We start from the raw sequence: 5,689 nt of genomic DNA, 5'->3' as shown, positions 1-5,689 counted from the left end.
GAGGTTGATTCTTGACCATGCTGCAAGTTATTGGTCAATCCACTTGACTTTGGTTCTCTTCTTGAGAAAACTTTCCCAAACCTGTTTTCAGTGTTATTTCTTGTTCTAATTGGACTAACACTGGAAGGAGCCAAATTTTCATTATTTAAAATATCTGCAGAGTTATTCTCTTGATGATTCTCTTCAAAATTTTTGGAATTATTTAAGTTTTGCAAAAAATCCGAATTTTGGAGAGCAAATTCTGATGAAAAATCTTCAAAAAAAAAAATTCACCTTGATCATAAAAGTCAAAGACTATTTTTTCATCTCCTCCTAAAGCCGAATCTACCTGTGTGTGCTCCCCCTGAAGATGAGGCTGAAAAAATGATTGTTTTTCAAAAAATTTTTTACTTGGAGAGTATCCTAAGAAGACACACTTAGTTCCTCTAGGATCAAGTTTTCCTAAGTTTACATCTTTATTGTGGATATAAACAGTGTAGCCAAATGTTTTCAGTGGCAGAGTTGATTGAATTTTTGTTTAGGGAAAAATGTTGGAAAATTCACTTATAGGAGTGGCAAAATTCAAAACTTTCGAAGGCATTCTATTTATCAAAAAAGTTGCTGTTAAAACAGCATCTCCCCAAAAAAATTTTGGTACTTTATGTGTAAATAACAATGCCCGAGCCACTTCTAACAAATGCTTATTTTTCCTTTCGGCAATGCCATTTTGTTGAGGCGTGTCAACACAAGAGCTTTGCTGAAAAATGTCATTTTGTGAGAAAAAAACACTCAAATGTTTTGTGAAATATTCACGACCATTGTCACTTCTTAAAACTTTGATTTTTGTTTCAAATTGAGTGTAAATCATGTTATAAAACGTTTTAAAAATGTGTTCCACCTCATATTTTTGTGTCATCAAGTAAACCCAAGTCATTCTTGTGTGATCATCTATAAAGGTAACAAACCATCGTTTTCCCGAAGGAGTTGAAATTCTTGAAGGTCCCCATATATCATTATGCATAAGAGAAAAAGGTTTGGAAGGAACATACGGACGAGGGATATATGGAGATCGATGCATTTTTGCTAAAGCACAAATTTCGCATTGAAAAAGGGATGGATCTTTATTTGAGAATAAACTAGGAAACAAACGTTTTAAATAATAAAAATTTGGATGACCAAGCTAAAATGCCAAAGCATAATGTCATTCTTACTAGAACTAGAAATAACACCTAAGCAAGTATTTGAAACATAATCTTTAGGAAGTGATCCATCGTCAGAGTAGTAAAGTCCACCACTTAATTTAGCATTGCCAATCATCTTCCCCGAGGCCATGTCCTGAAATTCACAGTAAGATGGAAAGAAATTAGCATGACATTTTTGGTCAATAGTTAATTTACTAACTGACAGTAAATTGCATGACAATTTTGGAACATGTAACACATCTTTTAGTGTTAACATGGAGAAATTTTGATGGAACCTGTCCCTGCTATGGTTGAAAACGAACCATCAGCCACTTGAATTTTTTTATTTCCTGTACAAGGGCTGTAAGTGGAAAATAAATGGGAACAACTGGTCATATGATATGTGGCACCAGAATCTATGATCCATGGGCCAGAAATATTTGAGGAAGTGAGGGCAGAAGGAGCTTGATTACCTTGGTGAGCATAAGAGGTAGAAGGAGAATTAGAAATTTGTGGAGACTTAAAGAGTTTTAGAAGATGCTCAATTTGTTCCTTGGTGAATGGATGTTGTACCGAGGTAGATGGTGGCTCTGGAGTAGTCTCAGTCACAGTGTTAAACGTCTTGCCTCCCTCCTGTTTCTTCTTCCAATTTGGCTGCCAATTAGGTGGTTTCCCATGAAGCTTCCAGCAGGAAACTTTGGTGTGCCAGTGCCGTTTGCAGTGGTCACACCACGGCTTCTTTTTCTTATCTGGGTCGCCTTCATTGCCACGGACTGCTAAGGCTGAATTTTCAGGCTCTGCTGGTGGCAAGAATGAACCAGTCATGACTCTCTTTCGTCCTTCTTCCTGCCTAAGTTCAGAAAAAACTTCACGGATTGTAGGAAGAGGACGTCTGCCTAGAACACTCCCTTTAACATCGTAGGAAGAGGACGTCTGCCTAGAACACTCCCTTTAACATCGTCAAATCCTGCATTAACCCCTGCTAAAAACATAAAAAAACACGATCAATTTCTTCCCTTTTTTTAAACCTAGCAAGGTCTTTGGGATTCTCCCATTCGTCATTATAGCAGAGGTCTAATTCCTGCCAAAGTATCAACATCCTGTTGTAATACGTAGTGATATCTGCCTCCCCCTGCTTGGAATTCCACAGCCGAGTCTTCAATTCAAAGGCTTGTGAAAAATTTTCCAGGTCCGAGTAGGTTTCACGCACGGCCTCCCATACTTCTTGGGCTGACATGAACAGATATGGCTTTCCGGTTTGAACAGATATGGCTTCCGGATTGATTCCTCCATGGAATTGAGAAGCCATGTAGTGATGAGTGAATTTTCAGACCTCCACTTTTGGAATGAAGGGTCAGAATCCTTCGGCTTTGGTTCCTCCCCTGTAAGAAACCCTAGTTTTCCTCGGCCATCTATGGCTAGTTTTACTGATTGGGCCCATTCTAGAAAATTCCTTCCATTCAATCGTACGGTAGTAATTTGAATGGAAGCATTAGGGTTGAAATCAGCATTATTAGAAGAGGCAGAGGGTACGGTTTGGGTTGAAGGAAGGTTTTCTGGATTCTTGGCCATGGCGGACAGAGATAAGTCCTAAACCAGGCTCTGATACCATGTAAGTTTCTGAGGAAAAAATATAAATCCTTTCTTGATTTAATTGGTACAAAACCGGAGTATAAATAGGTTACAAAAGACCTAGATCCCGTGGCTAACAGAATCGGGAAACTAGGAACCCTAATAGGATAGAGAAATTATCCTCAAGATATTCCTAGGATCTTTCTTAAAAAATAGGAACTGCCCCCTAAACTAGGAAAGATATGCGATATCTCCTAATTTAAACAATATCTCCTAATTAATTAATTAATTAATGTACATAATTCAATAATAGTGTATGATCCCTTTGACTCTGTCTATAGTTCATACGCAACATTACTTTAGTGAATCTCCCAAACCATGCTCAAGGAGAATGTTTAAACCCATATAAAGCCTTTTTGAGTTTACACACCTCATTGGCTTTTAGATTCATACTGAAGCCAGGTGGAACTTCCATATAGATTTCTTCCTAAGGTCTCCATGTAGAAATGTATTTTTCACATCAAACTGTTGTAATGGCCAATCATAGTTGGTTGCTAGAGACAACAACACTCTTATTGTATTCATTTTTGCTGCTGGTGTGAATGTCTCCTGATAATCCACACCATATGTTTGAGTGTAGCCTTTGGCCACCAGCCTAGCCTTATAACGTTCGATAGAACCATCAGACTTATATTTTACCGTGAATACCCATTTACATCCTACTAGTTTCTTCCCTTTAGACAGCTCTACTATCTCCCATGTTTTATTTTTCTTCAAGGCCTCCATTTCTACTTTCATAGTATGCCTCCATTCCTCTTTGCTAAGTGCTTTAGATAGGGTTTGAGGAATAGCTACACTGTTTAGATGAGTGAAGAAGCTCTTATGTGAAGTTGATAATCTCTCAATGGATACAAATTGATATATGGGATGTTGTGTGCACTTTGTAACACCTTTTCTTGTGGCAAAGGGCAAATCTAAATCAAGACAGTGGGTGATTCAGAGTGTACCTCATTTCTAAGTAACAATTCAGATTCTTGAACTTGCTTAGTGCTGATCACAGGCTTTACTCTTCTTGTGTAGACTTGAAGTGGTTTTGTAGTCACGAACTCAGGCTCCTCGGGGGCTGTAGTGGGAAGAAACTCAAGACCTGGAGGAGGCTCAGACTCACCAAGAATTGGAGTAGGCTCGGACTCACCAAGGGCTGGAGTAGGCTCAGACTCACCAAGGACTGGACTAAGTGTAGATTTGGCTGGCTCAAGAAGTTTGGTAGACTTGGTGACTCAGGGAATTTGTTGACTAATGGGTCACTTAGAAACAAGTCTTGATCTTCCATAGTTAATATCTCCCCCTGAAGAGAAGGACTTGAGAAATAATTTTCTCGTTCAACAAATGTGACATCTGCAGAGACATAGGTTTTTCGAGGGGGAGGATGATAGCATTTGTACCCCTTTATGTAGGTATATACTCAATGAACACGCATTTGACAGCTCTAGGATCTAGTTTACCCCGTCCATGGGAGTGAACATGAACAAATGACACACCCGAAGATCCAAAACCAAGGGATTGACCCGGGACAAGCCAAACGATTCCTATCCCTGCCTATCTGCCTAGACTTGACGACGACAAAGCTGAAGGGGAAAAAGGGCCTAGCTAAGCAAACGTACCCAGGAATCCGGCGGACTGAACGAATTGAGCGACTGATCTCTTCCCCAGCCTTAACCGTGGCAGGAAAGGGAAGAGCATAGGTCTTGAAAGGCGAATGCAAATCGAAGGATGGTCGAGGATAGTCAGAAGCATATCCACCTTTTAGGCTTTTGTAGTAAGTAGTCAAAGTTCACTTATTAAGGAGAGTCAGGGGCTGGGGCTTGGTAATCGTTCAGGTAGACATGATAGCTAAAATGAAGAATTTGATGAAGCTGCGGCATGATCATAATCGGCCTATCAGGATCGGAAAAAGCAAGGAAGATTGTCTTCGGTTCATTAGAAAATAAATTGCTTTATCAGAAAAACATTTATTTATCCGGTTTGCATGGATTAATTCAGGCTATGAGAAATTATGGTGGAGTGAAGAGAGGCAAAAGCAGAGAGAGGCAAGCTCGCAAACCAGACTTCCCTAATCTATGCTTTCCTAAAGTGAAATATTACAGATCTGTATTGCTAAGAGTTAGCAAGCAAAATAACTCTGCTCTCTCTTGTCCCAATCGCTTCAATCACTCCTATGTCACCCACGGAGCGGTAACAAGGGATTACTTTACTGAAAGCTTAGTAAGGCAAGGAACTTCTTGCTAGACTTCTTGGAAGTAGTGCTTTCTTCTATTGTCTCATCAGGGTTTCCATCCGAACTAGGAGAAGAAAGAAAAGTAAGTAGTCAAGGAAGGCTTCTTTTGAAGAGTTTGAGGGGTATTTACTCGATGAGACGAAAGAAGCTTGATCATCATTTTTCCCTTTGCCCTTTTTTTGTTGGCACTCAAAACTCAAGTGACCTTTCTTCTTGCAGGACCAACACTCTATGTTTTTCAGGTCCTTCTGCACTCACTTTGTGCTTTTTCTTCTTTTGAAACATATTCTTTTCTTTTGCGCAGCATTAGTCTTTTCAGACTGCTGTCCAAATCTCTTTTCAACTTCTGCCTAAAGAAAATTGTCACGCCCCCCAACCGGGGTGGGTGACGTGGAACTCGATTTGGGATTAATAAAGCAGATTCCCAACCGGGTCCCACACTTAACTGCATTAAAATATAAATAAACGACATAATCCATGAGCCTCTGACACACAGGGCTCCACCCCACAGGACATACAGTATCGTACATACATGCACATGTAAATAATCAATTACAACAGACATCATCCACAGTCTAGTAAATCCAAATGTCATTTATTACAAAGTCTTACATATTCCTTACACTTTATGTCAGAGGATGAACACAATCCTCACTTGATCGTTCCGTAGCACCACTCA

The sequence above is a fragment of the Morus notabilis genome, unplaced genomic scaffold (assembly GCF_000414095.1).
Source record: "Morus notabilis unplaced genomic scaffold, ASM41409v2 Scaffold525, whole genome shotgun sequence".
NCBI lineage: Eukaryota > Viridiplantae > Streptophyta > Magnoliopsida > Rosales > Moraceae > Morus > Morus notabilis.
Note: the sequence above shows the minus strand (reverse complement) of the source record.